The sequence below is a fragment of the Podarcis liolepis genome (genome assembly GCF_965112155.1).
Source record: "Podarcis liolepis genome assembly, chromosome: 13".
NCBI lineage: Eukaryota > Metazoa > Chordata > Lepidosauria > Squamata > Lacertidae > Podarcis > Podarcis liolepis.
This window is the reverse complement of record NC_139573.1, coordinates 51,429,764-51,455,389: the sequence shown is the minus strand read 5'-3', so window position 1 is coordinate 51,455,389 and position 25,626 is coordinate 51,429,764. Positions and strand designations below refer to the sequence as shown.

Genomic DNA, 25,626 nt, shown 5'->3' with positions numbered 1-25,626 from the left:
GATAGGTAGCCGTGTTGGTCTGCCATAGTCAAAATAAAAAAAAATCCCTTCCAGTAGCACCTTAAAGACCAACTAAGTTAGTTCTTGGTATGAGCTTTCATGTGCATGCACACTTCTTCAGATACTTCTTCAGTATCTGAAGAAGTGTGCATGCACACGAAAGCTCATACCAAGAACTAAAGTAGATTCTCATGTCATTCCCCCCTTCATATACAAAGGAGTGCAATTAAAATCACCCAATATACTTTCGTCCCTGTATATGTATACAGTGGTACCTTGGTTCTCAAATGCCTTGGCTGTCACACGCTGAAAACCTGGAAGTAAGTGTTTTCGAACATTTTTTGGAAGCCGAACATCTAGTGTGGCTGTCGGCTATTGTTTCTGGGGCGCCTGCACCGATCAGAAGCTGCACCTTGGTTTTTGAACATTTCGGAAGTCAAACAGATTTCCAGAATGGATTAAGTTTGGTGCTTTTGTTTTTGAGGCTTTTTCAGTTAATTTGTTTTTGTGACTGTGTGGAACCCAGTTCAGCTACTGATGGATTGATGGATTGATTAACTGATTGTGTGACTGCAGAAATGGAGAGAAGCCCCCCCATCCAAACAATGACTATCATCAGTGCAGGTAAGAAAAAAAATAATTTTTATTTTTATCATCTACAATACTATCTTATTTATTTTATAATACAGTACATTGATTATTGCTTTCATTTTATGGATCAATGGTCTCATTAGATAGTAAAATTCATGTTAAATTGCTATTTTAGGGATTGTTTCTAAAAGTCTGGAACGGAGTAATCCATTTTGCATTACTTTCTATGGGAAAGCATGCCTTGGTTTTGGAACGCTTTGGTTTTGGAACGGACTTCCAGAACGGATTAGGTTTGAGAACCAAGGTACCACTGTGAGTTGTATGTGAGTATGCATTGCCACAGGGCCCTCAAAACTTTTTAGAATTAATAAAGACTGTCTCCATTTCATCATTGCATGAAGCATTCTTTGGCATTTTTAGCAACTAGTTTCATAAATAAGCAAGCACAATATTTGAAACAGAATTTTTCATACACAAACTATCAGGATCACAGATACTCATGAGAGACTGGAAGATTACACTGTGTATTTTTAGAACAATAAAATGGTTGAGTATATCCCCAGGCTATAACTTCAGAACGGTTGATACTACACATTTTGCCTCATTTCCTATTGCATGGATCCTTAGTTAATACTCCCTGTCCCAAATAGCTAGTAAGCATAACCAGAACTTATTTCTGGGTACAGGTATGTGAAACTGAATCTGGTGGATTGGGCAGTGGACTCAAGAACACATCAGGCATCTGCTGGTGTAATTCCCCACCCAGTTACAGAATGCTCCTCGATCTGTGTGGTACCTAGTTGGATTAAGGGCAACACATTTGCCCTATTTGACCATTCAAAAGCAAGCAATTATAATCACATGAGAGAGGGTTGTTTGTTTGCTCACCCCGCCTGTCTAGATCACTGCAACACCTTATACATGGGGCTGTCTCTGAAGACGCAGGTGGTGCTGTGGTCCAAATCACTGAGCCTCTTGGGCTTGCCAATCAGAAGGTCGGCGGTTCGAATCCCCATGACGGGGTGAGCTCCCGTTGTCCGGTCTCAGCTCCTGCCAACCTAGCAGTTCAAAAGGACACCAGTGCAAGTAGATAAATAGATATCGCTGCAGCGGGAAGGTAATCGTGTCCTCCCTTATAGAGGGATGGGTATTGTGTTGTGGATGGGTATGATTGACAGCCAGAACACCCAATTCGTAGGTCCCTGGATGCAGGATTCAATCAGGCCAATGGGATGCAGGCTAAACGGATCAAGGGACCTATATATACCTATGCACGTGACCCAGAACTTCCTCTACTGGCTCATGCATCGGAACACCTGCCCACCTCTCCCTACTTTTAGGGCTTTGTGCTATTGACCTTGCTATGCCGTCATGTGTCATCTGTCATTGGGACAGGGACACAGCAGGAATTTCCCCACTTGGTTGATTGGCTTATGCCATTTGGGTTTCGCCTGCCGCGTAGCAAATCATTACAACTTGTAAGGTTGCGGCTAGGCTCTGGTTCAGGTGATAGGGATGGGAGAATGCTCTCACCATCCCTATGTGAAGGGTATTCCATTAAAGGAATCCAGGGACTCAATGGTTTGGTCAGCCCTGTGAGGAGGTTGAGCCCGTGCCAGAGTCCAGGGGACATCAGGGTGGTGGACATAGTCTGTTCCCGGCTTTCTGCCTATCCAGGTGTTCACCCTTGGCTGACCTATGCTGGTGCCCTGGGTCAGCGCTATCTGCAACAGGTGCAGGGAGCTAGTCGAACCAGAGCCTGTGCAATCATTCACTTGCTGTAATCAATAAAGTTGTGGCCTAAATTCTGTCTTGTGTGAATTTATTTAAGGGGCGGTTTAAAGGTCTGAACACGGTTCCCTCAGCCTGAAGTGAGATGAGAGCTGCAACCCCATAGTCGCCTTGAACTGGACTTAACCATTCAGGGGTCTTTTACCTTTTTGCCTCTGAAGAGGCTTTGGAAAGTTCACCTGGTACAGAATTCAGTAGCCAGGTTGCTCCCTGTGGCAAGACAGTGTGAACACATAACAGCAATCCTGGCTCAACTTCACTGGCTTCCAGTTAGTTTCTGGGCCCAATTCAAAGTGCTGGTTTTGACCTAAAAAGCCTCAAAGAAGAGTTCAGATTTGTTATCCTGCTTTATCACAACCCTCAAAGCGGCTAACAATCTCCTTTCCCTTCCTCCCCCACAACAAACACTCTGTGAGGTGAGTGGGGCTGAGAGACTTCAGAGAAGTGTGACTAGCCCAAGGTCACCCAGCAGCTGCATGTGGAGGAGCAGGGAAGCGAACCCGGTTCACCAGATTACAAGTGTACCGCTCTTAACCACTACACCACACTGGCTCTCCAACACAGGACTGCAATACCTCAAGGACCACATCTCCCCAGAGGAACTGACCTGGTTCCTGCCATCATCATCTTGGACCCTTCATTTTCTGCCTCCTCCACATGTCTCACCTGGCACCTTCATTATGCATCTTTAGGCACCGGGCAAAAAATGTTCCTCTTCTCCCATGCCTTTGGCTGATCTATGCCCTTTTAAACTGGAAGGGGGTATTGTTTTGTTTTATTATCATTGTGATGGGATGATGAGCTGCTTGTGCGTAAAAGCGTAGTCCCTCAGAGTCTGTGCAAGTTCACAAACCTCTGTCTGTGACGGAGCCCCTCAGACATGGCTGCTCTAGTCACTTGCAGATTCCGACAGTGGTTGCTTTCGGAATCGTTTCCAGCATAAAAGCTCCTTAACGGAAACACGTCTTCTGGACTCGCGGCGTGACAGTTTCCGGCGAGGAGTGGGTCTCCCTATGGGAGGTTCAGATACCTCCCCACTGTTCTCGCTGGACGTGTCCCTGATCCCTCCCTCTTGCTCGCTTTCCCTCAGAGATCCACCTCTCCCCCTGCTGGTTCCTGCTTCAGCTGCTGAGTCTCTCCCAGCCTCCGTGAGCCCTTCCACCAGAGACCCACCTCTCCCCCTGCTGGTGCCTGCTTCCGCTGCTGAGTCTCTCCCAGCCTCCGTGAGCCCTTCCACCACCTGTTCCTCCGATGGCAGTTCCCTGACAATCATGTTCTATATTTTTGTGTTTTTATATTGCAAACCACTCTGTGATCCTCAGGTGAAGAGCAGTGCAGAAACTGAATAAGTAATAAATAATCATAGAATACTGCACCACATCTTCTTTCTTCTCCTTCTCCTTCTCCTCCTCCTCCTCCTCCTCCTCCTCCTCCTCCTCCTCCTCCTCCTCCTTCTTCTTCTCTCACTGGATCATCACCCTGTTGTGGTGAATGGGCTTGCACATTCCTATGACCCTTGTAAGCAAAGCCATCAGGAATCTTGTACTCCCAGCAGGGTCACCCAAAGTGGTAAGGTCAAAGGGAAGGAGCTAGACAAAGAATGATCCAAGAAGTCCTAGGGGAACTGACTGTTGAGGCCGCCGCTGTGAGCTGGACCCCTGAGCCTGAAATGACCTTCTGTGAAGGTACCAATGCATGAACATATATGATTAAGTTGTGAAGAACTTTTGGAATGTAAGATGAAGGAATAAGAAGGCATCATACGTCGTGCCCCATTCTGCATTCCAGAACAACATACTTTCAGTGACTGAAATTTTCCTTTTAGCAAAATGAAAGTTGATGGTTTATAAAATATTTATTTTTTTCCTGTATAATGCTTTTTAATTAAACCAACATCATAAAGACTAACAAGCTCTGGGAGCTTTCGTGTTCCACACACTTAGATCAATTATTCTAGTTAAAGGCAGGTTTTATGATTTGCTGTTTGCTGTTTATTTTATTTTTATTTTATTGCCAGTGAACAATACTGGGTCAAAATCTGAAATGCAGATTCCACAAACTTTTTTAAAAAAAGAAAATGTATTGTGTCCTTACTTTTCTGATATAGAAAGGCACATTTTGGTGGAAAACAAATACAAATAGATTATTATAATGCATTTGTTTACATGCTAGAAAAGAAACTGTCAATATAATTCAATACATTCTGACTAGAAGCCTGAAACCAGTGAATTGGGAGTCACTACGTGAAGATCAGCCTCATCACCTACGAATGGGCAAATCAGTCAGTTTTGGCTTCTTTCAGTTTCTCATTTTTCCCAACCTTAGGTCAGTACACCCCATTTCTGCATCAATTTGTGATTCTCTTTATTTAAAAACTCTGCACAGAAACATGTATGAATCTTCCTGTACATTTCTCTTAATATATGGACATGCAGCAACAGAGCTCCACTGGGCAGCCTCTGACTGGCAGCCACCACTGCCTCTTTCTAGAGTTCTCCCTGAAAATTGTATGTCTGGAGCATTCTGGGAGCAGAACTGGCAGCTGCCCCGCTGTAATGGGTATGAGTTACTCGTGCGTAAACTGCCGCCTTTCTAGGCTTAATTGCCTTGGTTAAACCGTTCTGACTGCACAGCCCATCTCCGCGTGGCTGTCTCAGTCACTAGCAGAATCTGTCTGTGGGCGTTTCTTAAACCTTTTCCAGCATAGAAGCTGTCTGACTCCCAGTTGCCTCCTCCTCTCACTGCGCGGGAGTCTTCTGCGCAGGGAAGGCGTGGGTAGTGGAGGACCTGTGCTCTCCTCACTGATGTCCAGAGAAGAATCCCGGAGCTCTCCCTCCGCTTCCCCCATTTGCCCCCCTTTATCCCTGGTGTTGCGCTGATTTCCTTCCTCCTCTACCGAGCTGCTTCTCCCCCTGGTGCTGGGTCCTACGCCCGCAGAATCTGGGAGCCTCCCCTTCGCCTCTCGCTCTGATGTCAGTTCCCTGACACCCGCAAATGTTTTTCTTCAAAGTAAAAAAAAGAGCTGCCATCACATCAGAACTGCAGCCGATGGCAAGCCTTGCCTATCTCCAGGCTCCACCCACCCTAACATCCCCTCCAGTTGAGGGGAAATTTACAACCCTCCCTTTTGTATTTTCCCCAGTCTTTATCTGAACATCTTCCCATATTTCACAGATGAGAATAAGGGCATGCTTATAATGCCATTGTACTAAGGAAAGCAGCCAGAGTCTTCTCTACACAGCCACTGCCATAGGCCATGGGTAGGCAAACTAAGGCCCAGGGGCCGGATCCGGCCCAATCGCCTTCTAAATTCGGGCCACGGACAGTTCGGGAATGAGCGCGTTTTTACATGAGTAGAATGTGTCCTTTTATTTAAAATGCATCTCTGGGTTATTTGTGGGGCATAGGAATTCATTCATTTATTTTTTCAAAATATAGTCCGCCCCCCCCATAAGGTCTGAGGGACAGTGGACTGGCCCCCTGCTGAAAAAGTTTGCTGACCCATGCCATAGGCTCTGCTTGCTCTGCTGTGTGCTGCATTCATTTCCTCAGCAACGGGTCTGAACCAAAAGGAGGTCTATGCACACAGAGCCTAGGGCTTGCCAATCAGAAGGTCGGCAGTTCGAATCCCCTTGACGGCTTGAGGTCCCAGCTCCTGCTAACATAGCAATTTGAAAGCATGTCAGAGTGCAAGTAGATAAATAGGTACCACTCTGGCAGGAAGGTAAACAGCATTTCCATGCACTGCTCTGGTTTGCCAGAAGTGGCTTTGTCATGACCGGAAGCTGTCTGTAGACAAACGTTGGCTCCCTTGGCCTATAGAGTGAGATGAGCACGCAACTCCAGAGTCATCTGCAACTGGACCTAATGGTCAAGGGTACCTTTACCCCACTCTTAGTGATATAATAATCATAATCTCAAAAGAGCTGCAAGTGTACTTGGAATTTGCAATCCCTGAGTGTCCATGTGATCTGCAGAAGAAGCATTCCCTTTATTCTGAATGCACTTCATTTTTTATTTAAATAGTCTGATTGACTGCGTAGTGTCAACACATCTGTTATGTGATCTCCCAAATAGCTGATACCGTTTGAGTTGGAGTGCATCAAGAAAAACAAAAATGACTGTAAAAACAGCAAAACAGGTATGGCGAATTTACAAACAGCAGACGTGTAGCAAAGAAAGAAAGAAAGAAAGAAAGAAAGAAAGAAAGAAAGAAAGAAAGAAAGAAAGAAAGAAAGTAAGTCGGGATCAGGGAGGGGGTTTCCCTCCTCTTTTGAAAATCACTTATTACCCTTAACTGTTTGCAAAGTGAAGGCAGTGCCAGCATTCTGACATTGGCATCGGCTTTTCCCACGGGGAGCATAAGCATGAAACTGCAACCCCCATAATCCCCAGTGGAAACTGAAAGCATCAGTCAAATGGAATGCCTAAGGGCCCAATTCATTTTCAGGGCTGTTATGTACTAAGCTTGGATCCTAGAACAATAAGCAAGTAGGATCCTAGAATGCAACAACTGATTGGCCTGCAGGAAAAGACCAATCATTCTCCAGGAAGGAAGCAGAATCAGCCAATCAGACAGGACTCATTGTGTAAATAATGTACAGTGGTGCCTCGCAAGACGAAAAGAATCCGTTCTGTGATTCTCTTCGTCTAGCAGTTTTTTCGTCTTGCGAAGCAAGCCCATTGACGGATTAGCGGATTAGCGCTATTAGCGCTATTAGCGGCTTTTAGCGGCTTATAGCGGCTTATCTGCTGATCGGATCAGCTGATAAGTGGCCTAGCGGCTTAGAAAAAGGGGGGGAAACCCAGCAGGAACTCGCAAGACATTGTCGTCTTGCGAAGCAAGCCCATAGGAAATTCGTTTTGCGAAGCACCTCCAAAACGGAAAACTCTTTCGTCTAGCGAGTTTTCCGTCTTGCGAGGCATTCGTCTTGCGGGGCACCACTGTATATAAAAGCCTGAGGTTTTTCAGCCCCACTCACCTCACAGAGTTTTTGTGGTGGGGGATGAAGGGAAAGGAGAATGTTAGCCGCTTTGAGACTCCTTAAAGGGAGTGAAAGCCGGGATATGAAATCCAAACTCTTCTTCTATAGGACTCCGAGTATATTTCAAGGGCAAGCGCAAGGCTGAAGAACACTGTGGAATGACATCTTAAGCGAGGGCTTGCCCATACTTCTGCTTGCCCCGTACCCAGAAAACGTGGGTCCAGGCAGTTTTTTGCTTGCCCCATGCTTTCCAGGCCTTTGCCCTGCTGCTTTCCCCTGGAAAAACCCACCCTTAGCACTAAATCAGAACAAATGGTGATCCCAAAAAGCTCTATTTGTTCCCATTCAGTGCTAAACCGAGGGTTTTCCTAGGGAAAAGCCCAGGGCAAGCCTTAAGCCACACTAACAAAATAAATTAGCGAGACAGCTGCAGAAAGGAAAGAAAAAGCAATTGGTGCCAGTTAATTGGGGGTGGGGCAGGGAGTGTGGCGCAAACAGAAATCCAATCCAATACTCCTGCCACCCTATAACACGCCCTCCAAGTGTCTTGATTTTCCAGGGACAGTCCCAGAATTCTGAAAGCCACCCCAGCTTCTGATTTGATCTCAGAATATCTCTATTTCCAGTGCCCCCACTGCCGAGCTCAGGGAGGGGGATGAGCGGGTGCTTGTCCCGAGTGATGGCAGTAGTGGCAGCTGTGAGGAAGCCTCCCATTGCCTCTCCATCACCTCTGCTGCTGGCCTCCTCCCTTGGGCAGCTTGTAGTGGCTGCTGGAGAGCGGGCAAGGAAGAAGAGAGGTTGCTACCAACAAGGACCAGCCCCGTGTGAGGAGCTGGCAGAGGACAGGGCTGACTTGGGCAGGAAGAAAGGATGAGCAGAGCGCAAGGAGTCTTGATTTTTTAAAACAAATAAAACATTAAAACTTCCCTAAATAGGGCTGCCTTCAGATGTATTCTGAAAGTCAGATAGTTGTTTATTTCCTTGACATCTGGTGGGAGGGCGTTCCACAGGGTGGGTGCCACTACCGAGAAGGCCCTCTGCCTGGTTCCCTGTAACCTCAAATCTCGCAGTGAGGGAACTGCCAGAAGCCGAACCTCAGTGTCCGGACAGAACAATGGGGGTGGAGACGCTCCTTCAGGTATACTGGACCAAGGCTGTTTAGGGCTTTAAAAGTCAGCACCAACTCTTTGAATTGTGCTCGGAAACATACTGGGAGCCAATGTAGGTCTTTCAGGACTGGTGTTATATGGTCTTGGCCGCCACTCCCAGTCACCAGTCTAGCTGCTGCATTCACAATTAGTTGTAGTTTCCGGGTCACCTTCAAAGGTAGCCCCATGTAGAGTGCATTGCAGTAGTCCAAGCACTGGTGTACGAGGGGAGGGCGGGGGAGTGCACTGCCCTGGGCACCATTTCGGGAAAGGGTGGCATCGCTGCCACCCCTCAGGATGGCAGCCCCTCCTGGGCTGCACCCCATGCAACCCTGGACGAGCGCCACACCCTGCACTGATGTGCCACACCGATGCGCCAAACCCCCGTGTTGGCACGCCACACCCCAGCACCACTAGCCACACCCCCGCGGGTGGCGCGCTACACCCCCAGGACATGCGCCAGCTATGTTCCCGCCTGTTCTCTGCTCTAGGGGTTGCAACACTGTGTCCAACTGGAGCATGCACCACTCTGTTCTGTGAAGGAGGGGAACACAAAAAAATGGGGTGTTGTGGAGGGTCAGGGGAAGTGAAAAATGTCCCTCTTTTCACCTGAGGAATGTTGGAGGGTATGCGGAGGCCCTTCACCAATATGTTTTGGTGGATAGTGCAAAAAATGCTTTCTGCCACTCCCAACATAAGGAGTGGATTATAGCATCTGGAATGGACTTACTTCACTCTGAATGGGCATAGAAAGCTTTGTTATGTTTCCTCTGAGGCTTTGAGTGAGCAAGCTGGCATTAATGGGACTCATAAGGCCAGATGCCACAAGACAAGGGCTTCACGAGCCGAGGAATGTTTATGGACTGCACTGGGCTAAGCCTTTTCTCAAGAACTTGTTCCCTGCGCCAGAGGCTTCAGGATGCTAATGTGGCCCTGGGACTTCCGAGCGAGGCTGCCCCAGCTTCTTCTCCCTTAATTTGAGTCAGGGTGAAAAATCCGTCCTGTCCCTAAACTCTTCACCTTTTAACAAACACAGCTCTTGGCTGTCTCTCTATGTAGGTTGTGCATAATTAACACAGGGATTTTTCTTCTAAGCGGCGGAACAGAAATAGTATGTGGTGAAAGATTTATATTCCTATAGAAGTACAAGCTAGCAAGAGAAACCAGCCAGCGCTTAGAATACAAGCACATAAATGATTAAAAACATAGGAGATATAACAACATGATATTTACAGTGCACAAATCCCTTTTAGCCTTTCCAGATCGTGACATAATAAATTATTATTGCTAAAAACTGGCTGGCAGAGGCAAGCTGGCAAGGCTGTTGCATCAGTTTATATTAGCAAAGGCCTTTAGGGAGCTTCTTGCATTTCTGAGAAAAAGATGCAAGCTCTGGTCTAAATTGTAAAACTCCAGACCTGACAGGGAAGAGAGCCCCTCCTAAGGGCTTTTCCATACTGGACTTTGAGGCTGTTTGAGTCCAATATTTCTGGGCATCATTCATACGATATTGCCCTTGTTCAGAAACCACGAGCCCTTTTTTTTGTACAGTGAATTAGGATTTCTCCAATCCCGGTGTTATGTACTGAGTTGAATAGGATCCAAAATGCAGCAGTCTGATTGGTCCTAGAACAATAGGATCCAAAATGCAGCAGTATGATTGGTCCTAGGAAAATGCAGCAGTATGATTGGTCTGCAGGAGCCACCCAATCCAGCTCCAGATGGAAGTGAATCCAGAATCTGACTGGCCTACAGGAGAATTCCGGAATTAGCCAATCACGTGCAGCCCATTGTGTAAATAATGTATATAAAGCAGATACTTTGGGGGAACTTCCATTCCTCCTCACCACTATGAGCTGAATACAGAGCGTGAAATCCACTCTTGACTCCGAGTATATTTCACCCAGGAAAATTGAAAAATAAAATAAAATTGACTGACTGCTAGGTGGGCTTTTGTTTGCATTCTCTTCAATTATGATGGCACCAGAAAAATCATTGCCATTTGATGGGGGGGGGGGGAATCCAGAGTTTGTGCTTGCTTGCTTGCAGAGTGGAAAGTGGACCTCCTTTCTGCTTCCCAATTTCCACTGGAGAAGAGATAGACATAAGACACAGGGAGGGGTAGAACAAGGCTTTGCTTCTGATAGAGGAGGGAGGTTTGTTTGTGGGGCCACCATAAATCTAACCAGAGCAGGAGTTTGTACCTTCCGAAGAAACCTTGAATTTACTATTTGGAGCCTACTGGTTTGAGAAACTGTGCAAGCAACTCAGACTAAGCTTCAGGTCCTGCCCAAAGTCTCTTTTGCTTAAAATATTGTTGTACGCCACTCCAGTCTCCAAGCGCTGTGAGATTCCAGGAGTTCTAGGCACTCACTCAGGGTCCATGTTGCCTTTTTGAAATGATGCTCTGCAGAGACTGTGGTGTCTTTAGGATATAAGATTTATTTACACATATATAGAAGCTGGGCCTAGACAGCATCTTAAAAAGCAGAGACATCACCTTGCCAACAAAGGTCTGTATAGTAAAAGCTATGGTTTTCCCAGTAGTGATGTATGGAAGTGAACGCTGGACCATAAAGAAGGCTGATCGTCGAAGAATTGATGCTTTTGAATTATGGTGCTGGAAGAGACTCTGTCTTGAGAGTCCCATGGCCTGCAAGAAGATCAAACCTATCCATTCTGAAGGAAATCAGCCCTGAGTGCTCACTGGAAGGACAGATCCTGAAGCTGAGGCTCCAATACTTTGGCCACCTCATGAGAAGAGAAGACTCCCTGGAAAACACCCTGATGTTGGGAAAGATGGAGGGCACAAGGAGAAGGGGACGACAGAGGATGAGATGGTTGGACAGTGTTCTCGAAGCTACCAACATGAATTTGACCAAACTGCAGGAGGCAGTAGAAGACAGAAGTGCCTGGCTTGCTCTGGTCCATGGGGTCACAAAGAGTCGCACACAACTAAACGACTAAACAATAACAAGAAGCTGGGCCTATGATGGAGGGGTTCACAGCAACAACACACCAAAAGGGTCTCCTTCTCTCATAGCTGCAGCCTTGAATTCAAGCAAAGATCTGTCATGGCTTGCTCGCTTTTTGCTTTTTCCAGCCTGCCACTTTCCCCTCGAAGTCACCTCACACACCCTTTCAACTCTAAACGCTGGCTTTTGTCCTCACTATTTAAGAGCTGGAGGAGGGGCCCCACCCATTTGCCATCTGGCACAGAGCCCCCTTTTATTTACTCTCTTATTGGCCCATCACCTTCTCTCCCCCACCCCAATAATAGTCCATCACCCAGGCAATCACCTCAACACCGGAAACTTGCCTGGCTTATTTAGCTTTGAACAGTTTGAACCAGGGATTAGAATAGTCTGGCCCCCATTTTAACACCCCGAGCCTTGATTAAGTTCTGACACTTACTGGGTCCAGGGATTAAAGGGGTCTGGCACTCACACACTCATAACAATATAATTACACTCCAGTTTCTAACCAGCTGAAGGGCACTATCCATCGCTACACAGAAATGCAGGCATGTTCATTTTGATGATAAAAAGCCATGCTAGAAGATCAGCCTCAAACTGAGTTTGATTGTTTTGGTTTAATTTTGTTGGATTGTCTTTCTGTGGTTGACAGGGGTCACAGATAAATGACATTTAATTCTAGAATCAATGCAAACTCAGCACTTTTCCTCTCTACAATAGTCCATACACAATCTAGAATAGTATCTAGCAACTGGCTTAGAATCATAGAATCATAGAATCATAGAATCATAGAGTTGGAAGAGACCACAAGGGCCATCGAGTCCAACCCCCTGCCAAGCAGGAAACACCATCAGAGCACTCCTGACATATGGTTGTCAAGCCTCTGCTTAAAGACCTCCAAAGTAGGAGACTCCACCACACTCCTTGGCAGCAAATTCCACTGTCGAACAGCTCTTACTGTCAGGAAGTTCTTCCTAATGTTTAGGTGGAATCTTCTTTCTTCTAGTTTGGATCCATTGCTCCGTGTACGCTTGTCTGGAGCAGCAGAAAACAACCTTTCTCCCTCCTCTATGTGACATCCTTTTATATATTTGAACATGGCTATCATTGTCAGCATCGCCCTAGAGCCAGTGCGCCAACTGGACTCATGTACCTCAACCCCGACTGGGCTGGGCGAGCTGGGTAGCACCGCCAGAGACCTCCTTCCCGCAGGAAACGGTCACAGTGCTGTGGACTCACAGCTTAGAGCTGAGAGCACCAGATTCACTGTCTCAATACTTCAGTCGTTGCGCAGCAGAGTTTTGCAGAGTCTTGCAGAGTATAAACCACTCGGAGAGCAGCTCTGTAAAATATCTTCCTTTTATTCTATAACTACAACTATGGTACAAAACTATATACAGAGCTAAGTATTCTGAGCATAAAGCAATGCTACACTGAGAGTCTGCAGCTGCTCTTAGCAGCAATACTATCTTTAGGATCTCTAACACTCTCACTCTCTCCGATACACTGACTGACTGACTCTCCCTCACACACACAGATATGTTGCTGGGCAGAATAAGTTAATAGGCAGGACACGCCTCCTCTTCTCTGTGGAGTCAGCAGAGATCATCAGGAGATGGTCAGGAGATTCTTGGGTATGGGAGGGGTGAAATCTCCTCAATCATATCACCCCTTAACCTCCTCTTCTCCAGCCTAAACATGCCCAGCTCCCTTAGCCGTTCCTCATAAGGCATCGTTTCCAGGCCTTTGACCATTTTGGTTGCCCTCCTCTGGACACGTTCCAGTTTGTCAGTGTCCTTCTTGAATTGTGGTGCCCAGAACTGGACACAGTACTCCAGGTGAGGTCTGACCAGAGCAGAATACAGTGGCACTATTACTTCCCTTGATCTAGATGCTATGTTCCTATTGATGCAGCCCAGAATTGCATTGGCTTTTTTAGCTGCCGCGTCACACTGTTGGCTCATGTCAAGTTTGTGGTCAACCAAGACTCCTAGATCCTTTTCACATGTACTGCTCTCAAGCCAGGTGTCACCCATCTTGTATTTGTGCCTCTCATTTTTTTTGCCCAAGTGCAATACTTTACATTTCTCCCTGCTAAAATTCATCTTGTTTGTTTTTGCCCAGTTCTCTAATCTGTCAAGGTCGTTTTGAAGTGTGATCCTGTCCTCTGGGGTGTTAGCCACCCCTCCCAGTTTGGTGTCATCTGCAAATTTGATCAGGATGCCCTTGAGTCCATCATCCAAGTCGTTGATAAAGATGTTGAATAAGACCGGGCCCAAGACAGAACCCTGTGGCACCCCACTAGTCACTCTTCTCCAGGATAAAGAGGAACCATTGATGAGCACCCTTTGGGTTCGGTCAGTCAGCCAGTTACAAATCCACTGAGTAGTAGCATAGTCAAGACCGCATTTTACCAGCTTCTTTACAAGAATATCATGGGGCACCTTGTCAAATGCCTTGCTGAAATCAAGGTAGGCTACATCCACTGCGTTCCCTTCATCTACCAGGCTTGTAATTCTGTCAAAAAACGAGATCAGGTTAGTCTGACATGACTTATTTTTCAGAAATCCATGCTGACTGTTGGTGATCACAGCATTCCTTTCTAGGTGCTCACAGACTGTTTGCTTAATGATCTGCTCCAGAATCTTTCCTGGTATTGATGTCAGACTGACTGGGCGGTAATTATTCCTCAACCTCGGCCCTCCAGATGTTTTAAGACTACAGTTCCCATCATCCCTGACCACAGGTCCTGCTAGCTAGGGATCATGGGAGTTGTAGGCCAAAACATCAGGAGGGCCAATGTTGAGGAAGCCTGATCTAGTAGATCTTTTTGCCCCTGTAAAGCACTTCTTGAGAAGCGGGTTCCATTTCTGAAATAGAAGCTCATTGAAGATTGATTCTGCCTTGCCCCACAGTGTGTCCTTTTAAAAGCAGTGCCGGTAATAGGTGATGTATCCACATCTGCCCAATGATGCTGTGGGTGAGCGCATACCAAGATTGCAAATACCACTTCCCCCTTTGTCCACACACACACACACACACTGTATTTTCCAACAATGTCTAATGAAGAGAAAATGGTCAATTTCCCCCCAAAACTGAAGTTCGGACATGTGACACTTTAATTATTATTATTTTTTAATGATGCACCAAAGAGTTAAGAATTCGCTCCAATAAAAAGCTCATTATTTAAATGCTTTTAGGCATGTCTTTATCTTATTTTAAATGGCATTCAGCTAAGTTTTAGAGTAGACCCATTGAAGCTAATGAGCACAACGAAGCCATGCCGATTAATTTCTGTGGGTCTGCTCAACTTAGCTGAATACTACCCAGTGTTACATTATGAGGTTTGCCACTCTGAACTCTTTGGGGAAGAAGGGTATGAGGCAAACTGACTAAATAAAATATAATGCCTGTAAAGAATTAAGAAACAAACAAACAAACAAACATATAAGCCTGACAAGGCTGAGCTTTAAACCTTTGCGCTATTTATAATTCAGCAACTATGTTTCTCCACTAACTATAGCTTCTCGTGAAATGTACAAAGTCAGTCTATGCACAAGAGAAGTGCAGAGTTTCCAGCGCCCTAGTTTCATTTCAGATCCTGGGTTTTACCAGCACTTCAATTTTCACCTCCTTGATCTCCTGCTCTCACCTCAAAAGCATGCCTTCATCAATTCTCTCACTTCCCTCTCCTAACTCTCTGTGGACCAGTTTATCCAATCAAGTGGTAAAGCTAACTTTGGCCTATACCAGGCATAAACTCAGCCCTCCAGATGTTTTGGGACTACAACTCCCATCATCCCTAGCTAACAGGACCAGTGGTCAGGGATGATGGGAGTTGTAGTCCCCAAACATCTGGAGGGCCGAGTTTGCCTATGCCTGGTCTATACCGTTCAGGCTGTACATGGGGACTGCAGAATCTCTACTTTCCTTTTTAAAACAAACAAACAAACAAACAAACAAACAAACAAACAACCCGTGCCGTGCTAAGGATACTAGTATCTTAGGGAGATAGGTTCTGCCTAACCTTCCTCCTCACCAGATGTTTATCTATTTGCAGGGATCCCCAACCCCATGTGGGAATATTCAAACATGAGACAAACCATACTTGTGACCTGAAACGATTCACTCCAAAGGAAGTTTTAAAAAATGATTCTGTTGCGTGTCGAGGTCCCCAGGTCCACCCCAATAACTCACACATCACACAGAAATTTTTGTTTAAGATTTTTGGCATAATTTTGGCCACAACTTTATTAAAATACAAATTTGTGAGTGGTTGCCTAGGCATTGGTTGCGACTATCTGCCCCCACCATGGGGGACAGACTGACATTCTGCACGATGCAAAAGTCAGAATAGGGGAATACACTTGGGGGTCACGCGGAGCAGGGAACCTGCCCTCACCCCAAATGCAACCAGGAGCTCATTGCTATGGCCCGAGCCCCCTTGACAGAGTGGACAAGCAATAGTTAGCTCCCAATTCCTTTAACGGAATCCCTTGCAGCAGCAGCATTAGAGGGGCAGGCACAGCCAATCCATGCCCCTCAACCAACCAAACCATAAACCAATGCCTAACCGCGAACCTTACAAGTTGTGACGATTTGCTACGCAGTAGGCAAAAACCAAATGGCCCCAGCCAATCAGCCAGATGGACAAAATTCCTACCAGGCCCCCGCTTCAAAGCAGACGACCCCATGACAGGCATAGCAAGGTCAAAGCGAACAACCCTATTCTAGGGAGGGAGGGACGGGCAATCCGCTGCACGGGCGAAAAGAGGAAGCCCTAGCCTCATGCAAGGAGTTTTACTATTTCTGGCTGTCAATCAATAAATGGCAACATTAACTTCTTCCCAACAACAAGGGAAGCCCCAATCGCATCAGTGGCAAACAATCAATTAGCCCGCCCCCAACTTTGGAGTGTCCTGGCGGCCCCCACCGCAACACGTGCTCTCCATGAAGGAGAACACGCTTTCTTGTATAACCTGGGCTTCTGCTTCCATAGAAGACTGCTTCTCTCTTCGTTATATCTGCTATTCCAAACAGCAAACATTCTTGGGATAGCTCAGTCGGTAGCGCATGAGACTTTTAATCTCAGGGTCGTGGGTTTGAACCCCACGTTGGGCGAAAAGATACCTGCATTGCAGGGGGTTGGACTAGATGACCATTGGGGTCCCTTCCAACTCTAAAATTCTATGATTCTCTGTCAAGGGAGAATCAGCTCTGAAAGAGCCATTTCTATACAGATAATACAATCATACCTCGGGTTAAAGTCGCTTCAGGTTGAGCGTTTTCAGGTTACGCTCCGCGGTGACCCGGAAGTAACAGAACACGTTACTTCTGGGTTTCACCGCTTGCGCATGCGCAGACACTCAAAATGACGCCACGCGCATGCGCAGAAGCAGTGAATCGTGACCCGTGCATGCGCAGACGCTGGTTGCGTTATGCTCAGGATGCGAACGGTGCTCCGGAACGGATCCTATTCGCATCCAGAGGTACTTCTCTCCGCAGAAGAGAGAGGCGGCATTAGAGAAGATAGCAAAAGTCCCCAGATATATTAATGCTCTCATTGAGAAAATGGTTCTCACTAAGTACTCCACAAAATATTATGTGGCAACATGTTGAAATGATCCAGTCTGCAAGTATATTCTCTCTCTCTCTCTCTCTTAGTGCCTGCAGCTGCTTTGCTGCAGATTGATAGCAAGCAACACTGGCAGAGTTACACTCCCTGGGTATTTTATGACGAGGAAACTAAGGGGCGGGGGGGGGGATGTTTATAGGTTCCGTGGGGATGTTTGTGGATAAGCAACCTGTAACCAGATCATTTTGAACCTTGCTTTGCTGTTGGCAGGAGTCGTAGCCAGGCTCCCAGCCCACGCTTACTCCAAAACATGTCTGAGTGAAAGCCATCTGCATGCTAAAAGATTCATGTTTTGCTTCTCCTCAGTGCCACATCAGGAGCTGATTAGCACATGGAGGGCTAGAATAAATTAATCTGGTGTGTATAAAGGATAAAAGCATTGCAGACCTTATGAGAAAGCAAAGGCTGCTCCGTTATTACTTAGAGCAGTCAAAACCCAAGAGTTAAATCACTCCATGTTTTTAAAGAGGTAAAAGGTAAAGGGACCCCTGACCGTTAGGTCCAGTCGTGACCGACTCTGGGGTTGGGGTGCTCATCTCGCTTTACGGGCCGAAGGAGCCGGCGTACAGCTTCTGGGTCATGTGGCCAGCATGACTAAGCCACTTATGGCAAACCAGAGCAGCGCATGGAAATGCCGTATACCTTCCCGCCGAAGTGGTACCTATTTATCTACTTGCACTTTGACGTGCTTTCGAACTGCTAGGTTGGCAGGAGCAGGGACTGAGCAATGGGAGCTCACCCCATCATGGGGATTCGAACCTCTGACCTTCTGATCAGCAAGCCCTAGCATCTGTGGTTTAGACCACAGTGCCACCTGCGTCCCTTTTTAAATAGAATCTCCCATAAAAAGGACTCCCTACCAACCCATGGAGGCCTAGCCATGATGCAAGAGAGAGAACAGCTATTCATTGAGGGCTAGAGTTTCTTCTGTCAAAAGCAGAGGAGCTATGTGCCTCTGCTGAGTCTGGTTTTTTCCATCACAATGTCCATTAGAAATGGATGGCACCACCACATTTTGCTCCATGGACCTTTGGTTTTTTTGGGGGGGGGGCCACATGTTTAGAAACCATCAGACTCTGTTATTTTTATGCAATGTAATTCATTGGTTTCCCTTCTAGAGAAATTGCGTGTCGAGGTCCCCAGGTCCACCCCAATAACTCACACATGGCCACACCTTTATTAAAATACAAATTTGTGAGTGGTTGCGTAGGCATTGGTTGCGACTATCTGCCCCCACCATGGGGGACAGACTGACATTCCGCACGATGCGAAAGTCAGAATGGGGGAATACACTTGGGGGTTACGCGGAGCAGGGAACCTGCCCTCAGCCCACCCCAAATGCAACCAGGAAGCTCATTGCTATGGCCCGAGCCCCCTTGACAGAGTGGACAAGCAATAGTTAGCCCCCAATTCCTTTAACGGAATCCCTTGCAGCAGCAGCATTAGAGGGGCAGGCACAGCCAATCCATGCCCCTCAACCAACCAAACCATAAACCAATGCCTAACCGTGAACCTTACAAGTCGTGACGATTTGCTACGCAGTAGGCAAGAACCAAATGGCCCCAGCCAATCAGCCAGGTGGACAAAATTCCCACCGGGCCCCCGCTCCAAAGCAGACCACCCCATGACAGGCATAGCAAGGTCAAAGCGAACAACCCTATTCTAGGGAGGGGGGGACGGGCAATCTGATGCACGGGCGAAAAGAGGAAGCCCTAGCCTCGTGCAAGGAGTTTTACTATTTCTGGCTGTCAATCAAAAAATGGCAACATTAACTTCTTCCCAACAACAAGGGAAGCCCCAATCATATCAGTGGCCAATGATCAATTAGCCCGCCCCCCAACTTTGGAGTGTCCTGGCGGCCCCCACCGCAACACGTGCTCTCCATGAAGGAGAACACACTTAACCAGACTCAATAAGATATGCAAAAAAATACTGTAGAAAAGTGAAGCTAAGAAAGCTAAGAAAAGTGGCAGTTTATATATATGCCTTTCATAATTGCCAAGAGGCACACAGATTTTGCAAAAGTTTTGTGAGAAGTAACTCGTTGTTAACACAAGGTCAAATCTATCTTGAACATTTTGCTCAACAGAAGGCCCAAGATCAAAAGAAAAAAAAGTCTGTCAGTTTTATTGCCCCATTTTAAATGTTCTGTAAATGATTTACAGAGAGGGTTTGTAACCTCCCTTCCTTCATCTGCCGTTCCTTTCAGCTCACCATAAAATTTCTTTTTACATTCAGTTTTGTGTGTGCAAGGTTCCTATGGCAACTCCCACGAAATACTTCTTGCTAACCTTCAGGAGAAAGACAACATGTTTTAACTGATAAAATAACCCCATCGTCTATGAAAATCATCTGTTTTGCCATTATGTGTCCGATTTGAAGAAGACCTGCAGCACTGGAAAGTAATATTTTTTGCCGCAGTCAATGCTGCCTCAGTGAATCCCAAGCATTGCACCTAAGAATCTCCTTCTTTCTGACAACACTCAGCGCAGCAGTAGCAGGGATCCCTCTACAGGGAAGCAGCACCCATGCCACTGGGTGGGTAGGGGCAAAGGACCACTGGTGGGGCCTGTCCTGTGGATATTTTCAACCTGATGGTGACTGAATAACAATCAACTTTGTTGCAGACACATGAGACTGTTGTTGTTGCCAATGGACTGTCTTGCAGAGTGGTGCATGCTCTAGTTATCTCCTGCTTGGACTACTGCAATGCGCTCTACGTGGGGCTACCTTTGAAGGTAACCCGGAAACTGCAATTAAACCAGAATGCGGCAGCTAGACTGGAGACTGGGAGCAGCCGTTGAGACCATATAACACCGGTCCTGAAAGACCTATATTGGCTCCCAATACGTTTCCGAGCACAATTCAAAGTGTTGGTGCTGACCTTGAAAGCCCTAAACGTCCTCAGTCCAGTATACCCGAAAGAACATCTCCACCCCCATCATTCTGCCCGGACCCTGAGGTCCAGTGCCAAGGGCCTTCTGGCGGTTCCCTCGCTGCGAGAAGTGAGGTTACAGGGCGCCTGCCCTGTGGAACGCCCTCCCAGCAGATGTCAAGGTAATAAACAACTATTTTACTTTTAAAAGACAACTGAAGGCAGCCCTGTTTAGGGAAGTTTTTAATGTCTGATGTTGCATTGTTTTTAATACAGTGGTGCCTCGCAAGACGAACGCCTCGCAAAACGAAAAACTCGCAAGACGAAAGAGTTTTCCGTTTTTGAGTCGTTCCGCAAGATGAATTTCCCTATGGGCTTGCTTCGCAAGAAGAAAGCCCATAGGGAAATCTCCGGGGACCTCTTTTAAAATGCTGGCGGTCGGGAGCAAAGGCTTTCGCCCACCGCCGGCCTTCAGACGAGGTCCTGGACCTCTTCTGAAGGCCGACGGGGGGGGGAAGTCTTTGCTCCCCCCCCTCCTGCCTTCCCGGGACAGCGGAGACTTCTCTGCTGCCCCGGGTGATCTTAAAATGCTGGCGGGCGGCAGCGAAGCCTTCGCTGCCGACCCCCAGCATTTTAAAATCGCCCCGGGACAGCGGAGGCTTCGCTGCCGCCCGCCAGCATTTTAAAATCACCCCGGGACAGCGGAGGCTTCGCTGCCGCCCGCCAGCATTTTAAAATCACCCCGGGACAGCGGAGGCTTCGCTGCCGCCCGCCAGCATTTTAAAATCGCCCCGGGACAGCGGGGGCTTTTAAAATGCTGGCGGTCGGCAGCAAAGCGCTCCTGTCCCCGGAGCTTGCGGGGCGGGAGGTGGGGAGAAGGGCTTCTCTTCCCACCGCCAGCCTTCAGAACAGCCTTCTGGAGGCTGGGGGTGGGAAGAAAAGCCCTTGTCCCCCCCCCCAGCCTTCAGAAGAGGTCGGGGGACAGACTGTCCCCGGACCTGGTCTGAAGGCGGTTTCCCTAGGAATGCATTAATTGATTTTGAATGCATTCCTATGGGAAACCGTGCTTCGCAAGACGAAAAACTCGCAAGAAGAAAAAACTTGCGGAACGAATTACCGTATTTTTCGCTCCATAACACGCACCCGACCATAACACGCACATAGTTTTTAGAGGAGGAAAATCCGCAGGCATGCCACCCGTAGGCATTCCCTCCATAACATGCACAGACATTTCCCCTTACTTTTTAGGAGGAAAAAAGTGAGTGTTATGGTGCAAAAAATACGGTAATTTCGTCTTGCGAGGCACCGCTGTATTTGGTTGGAAGCCGCCCAGAGTGGCTGGGGAAACCCAGCCAGATGGGCGGGTTATAAATAATAAATTATTGTTATTGTTATTGTTATTGTTATTGTTATTGTTGTAGTTGTTGTTGTTATCTGTCTATCTCAAGAGACAATGGAGTGCACCTCTAGGGGCAAAGTCAGACCACTGTGTTAGCATCACCAGAGTGACCTCCCTGGGGCACAGGCCTGTGCAGTGTGTATGGAGGTTCTGGGCTGCCCAAATGACAAGACCTCCCTCTTGGCCTCTCTGATGTGGTCCGAAGGTAAGCAGAGCAATACATTTGTCGCCAGCTTGGCTGCAGGAGTTACCAAAAGGAGGAGGGACTCCATTCTGGATTGTGTAGGGTTTACTGCCAAGCCTTTTCTTTTACCAAATATGTCCTGCAAGGGAGAGGAGGTTTAGGACCAGAGTTTTCCTTCTCCTAGATGGGCTACCTTCCCAGGTGGATGGGCCTCACCTGTCCCTCACTTCCCTCTACAGCATGTGCAGAATCTCGCTTCTTTCTTAATGGACCCACGATTGGTATTGTTTGCTTGATCCACCAGAGCATGTCTTTGCATGCACGGGAAGTCCCTAGCTCCCCAAGAGTTTGAGACCCATTGGCTTCCCTCGCCAGTCGAAGACATTCCCAGAGTGTGGCCTTTGTAGCATGTTGACAGTTTCTGGGAGCAGAGCTTCCAGGCTGCTCCCAAGATTGAGGGGGCCTGTCACGCGTTTTGCATGTGTGACATCATGTGTGTGACATGGGTCATGATGTCACTTCTTCTGGAGAAGGCCAAGCACTCTGGAGGAGCCGGCCACTGAAGCTGCACTGCGCACCACGTGTGACATCATGTTCATGCATCATGTGCCACCGGACCCCCTAGAGTTGGCACACGTGTCTGGGTGCTGGGTGCAGGGTGCAGACGAACGGTAGACAAGCCACCTGAGAAGAAGCGTGTTTAGCCACCAGAGGTACTACTGTGGTACCCTGGTTCTCAAACTCAATCAGTTTCAGAAGTCCGTTCCAAAACCAAAGCGTTTCAAAACCAAGGCGCGCTTTCCCATAGAAAGTAATAGAAAATGGATTGATCTGTTCTAGACTTTTAACCCCCCCCCCTAAAACATCAATTTAACATGAATTTTACTATGTAACAAGGCCATTGATCCATGAAATGAAAGCAATAAACAATGTACTGCAGTCACACAATCAGTCAATCAGTAGCTGAACTGGGTACCACACTGTCACAAAAACAAAACAAAAAAGAGCCACAAAAACACAAAAGAAATACCGTATTTTTCACCCCATAGGACGCACCGGCCCATAGGACGCACCAAGTTTTTTTTGGGGGAAATAAAGACAAAAAATTATTTTCCCCCCAGGCGCTTGTGGGGCCGGCAGTGGGGAGAAGCGCTCTTCTCCCCGCCGCCCGCCTGCAGACCAGGTCCGGGGACAGCGGGAAGACACGCTGTGCCTCCCAGCTGTCCCCGGAGCTTGCGGGGCTGGCGGCGGGGAGAAGCACGTGTCTCCCCGCCGTCAGCCTCCAAACCACATCGGGAGACAGTGGGATGGCGGCGTTCCTCCTCCCCGCTGCCCCCCGACCTTGTGGGGCTGGCGCTGCGGCTCTCCTGAAAGCCTGCATTCGCCCCATAGGACGCACACACATTTCCCCTTCATTTTTGGAGGGGAAAAAGTGCGTCCTATAGGGTGAAAAATACGGTAGCAAAAACAGACAGACCTCAGCGTAACACTCAAAACGGAATTGTAGCACTCAAAACAGAAGTGTAATACTCAAAACAGAGCACATTCGACTTCTGAAAAAAGTTCGCAAACCAGAGCACTTACTTCTGGGTTTGCAGTGTTTGGTTCCAAGTTGCTTGAGTACCAAGGCATTTGAGAACTAGGGCACCACTGTACTCCTGACACCCCATACATGCGCATGGGATTATGCCACAGGGAAGTGACTGGCACATTGAAAGAGAGAGTTCTCAGCAGTTGATTCTGACAAATAAGAGCCAGTGTGGTGTGCGTGCGCAATACATGCCATGCTGAAGTAGAGACTCAGTACAAGCCTCTTTTAGTTATGCTGCTCCGTGGTTGATGTCCAGCTACCCATCATTTCTTGGCCTGATCCATCTCACAGTTGGGAATATGGTATATCTGAAATACCATATTTCCTCCTACAAACCTGCCTGGGTTCTGAGAACTTCAGAAGAGGGCCTTCCCTCAGTCCCACACCTTCACAAGTCCATTGGGTAGGGAAACAGGAGAGGGCCTTCTTGGTGGTGGCTGCTCCCAGACAACTTTGGGACTCCCTCCCTAGAGAAGCCAGACTGGCTCCGTCCTTGTTGTCCTTCCATTGGCAGGCGAAGCCTTCCTGTCCAACGGGCTTCTGGGAACCGACTGCTTTTAATGAAAGGACTGGTTCTGTACTATTTGTTACTTGTAATTATTTGTCTCTTTTTAATAGATTGTGTGAGTGAGTGAGTGAGTGTGTGTGTCTGTGTGTGTGTGTTTTAATTATATATATGTTTTTTAATTATTCTGCTTTTTCTCTCAATGTTTTTGGCTGTTCTTATTTTTACCTGTAAGCCATCTTGAATCCTTGTCAGGGGAAAAAGGAGGGGTATAAATATAAATATTATAATAATACCAATACTTATGCTACTAATAATATTTCTGTCCATCTGCCAAAAATAAGTTGAATTAGATGTAAGCTCCTTGAAATAGCGGCCTTTCCAGGAGTTTTGCTTTTGCTTGTATTACAACTTCATATACATTTGGAAACTATAATATAATACAGTACAACACCCCATCCCTTTCTCCCACTCCTCTTTATGATAGTTCGGGCAGGAGTTCCCTACTGCTGGCCCTCCTACAAGAGGAAAAATGCTGCAATTATATGCCTCACCATTGTTAATAGTACTATCAATAATAACATACACTAGCAGGATGGCTGAACCTAGGTGCCTAATGGCAAAAACCTCATCACATCCAAAGCTGTGTAGATATACAAAAGTCAAAATCTTTTCTTCTTCCTTCTTTGGCTAATATACCCACTTGAAGGGCTCTGCTGTGAATTTGGATGATATCTGTATAAAGCTAGGCTTCCAATTGATTTCAAGTCACTTTAGAATGTTTAACTATAGTGCTGCAGTATCTGCTATGCTTGGATGATGTACAGTTCATAAGACCGGCTGACAAAGCTCTTGTGGGTGGGGGAATAGCCATCACTAAGTACTGCCAAGAAGATATGAGATTTGGTGTCTCTGAAATGCAATCTAAATTGATCACTGTGCTGATCTTCATAGCAAAAAGCAAGACTTCTCCAGTGCCATTCTGCATTTAAGCATTAATTATCTGGCCTTCCCCCCCACCTTTTGTTCATTCTGAAATTAAGAAAATACTATTTTTTCTTAAAGCTATTTGAGAACTACTCTTGGGGTAGATTTGCCCCCCTTGCCTTACACAGAAGCTATTCTATCAAAAATATGATGGTTTTTACATGGCCCATTGACCATGCTCTCAATAGTTCCTTATTATGTCTAAGATAAATGTGTGGTAGATAAAGTTTATTAAAATTAAATACTTACATTATATAAAGAAGGTTGCTTAATAGAGGAACAGATGGTTAATGGGCTGTGACTAGCCGCAAATGAGTTTGCGACTATTACCGCATGAATCTATCAACAGATAGGAAAATGATTCTGGACAAGGACCAATTGCCCAGAGTCTGTACACAATCTAATTTTAGATTCTCTCCCCCCAGCCCACCCTCCCTCCTCCAGATAACATGAACAATATGATCGAGTCACTTTGCTGGAAACAATTGAACAGAACTGACAAATTCATAAGGCTTCAGACCATGAAATCCCAATTGGTCCAATCACAGATCCATTTATCATGCCAGTAGAGATGTTATTAAAGTACAAGTTATCGTCTTTCCTACTGTGATAACTGCTGCTTGGAAGTGGGCCAGTTCTGCGGCAAAAAAAGAAAAAAAAAAGAACCGACTTCAATGCATTTCTTTAGAAAATTTTGCACATTTTAAAAAGATGTCCCTTTTCTAAAACATTTTGTTTTCTGTTTTATTTTCTGTTTACAATGAATGCAGTTGAAAGATTGCAAGAGCAACGATTTAATGACAGAGGGTTGTAGTCAAGGACTGTCGAGAAACGGTGATTTAATAATAAAAAAAGCAATCATGAGAACGACCTAGTAATTCAAGGGGAAACAGTCGCCAACTTTCCTTCACCAAATCATGTTGCTGATTCGTCAGCACATTTACTTAAGAGTAAGCTGCA

The 25,626-nt window shown here is 46.7% G+C and overlaps 1 long non-coding RNA gene across 1 annotated transcript in view; it reads right to left on the bottom strand.

The window, feature by feature from the left end:
- The window catches only part of LOC310692431, a 37,004-nt gene extending 12,036 nt beyond the window's left edge, over nucleotides 1-24,968 (bottom strand). The window contains exon 1 of the long non-coding RNA XR_014518806.1: nucleotides 24,916-24,968. This is a non-coding gene — a long non-coding RNA (uncharacterized lncRNA). The remainder of the gene's footprint in view (nucleotides 1-24,915) is intronic.
- Between the last annotated feature and the right edge of the window lie 658 nt (nucleotides 24,969-25,626).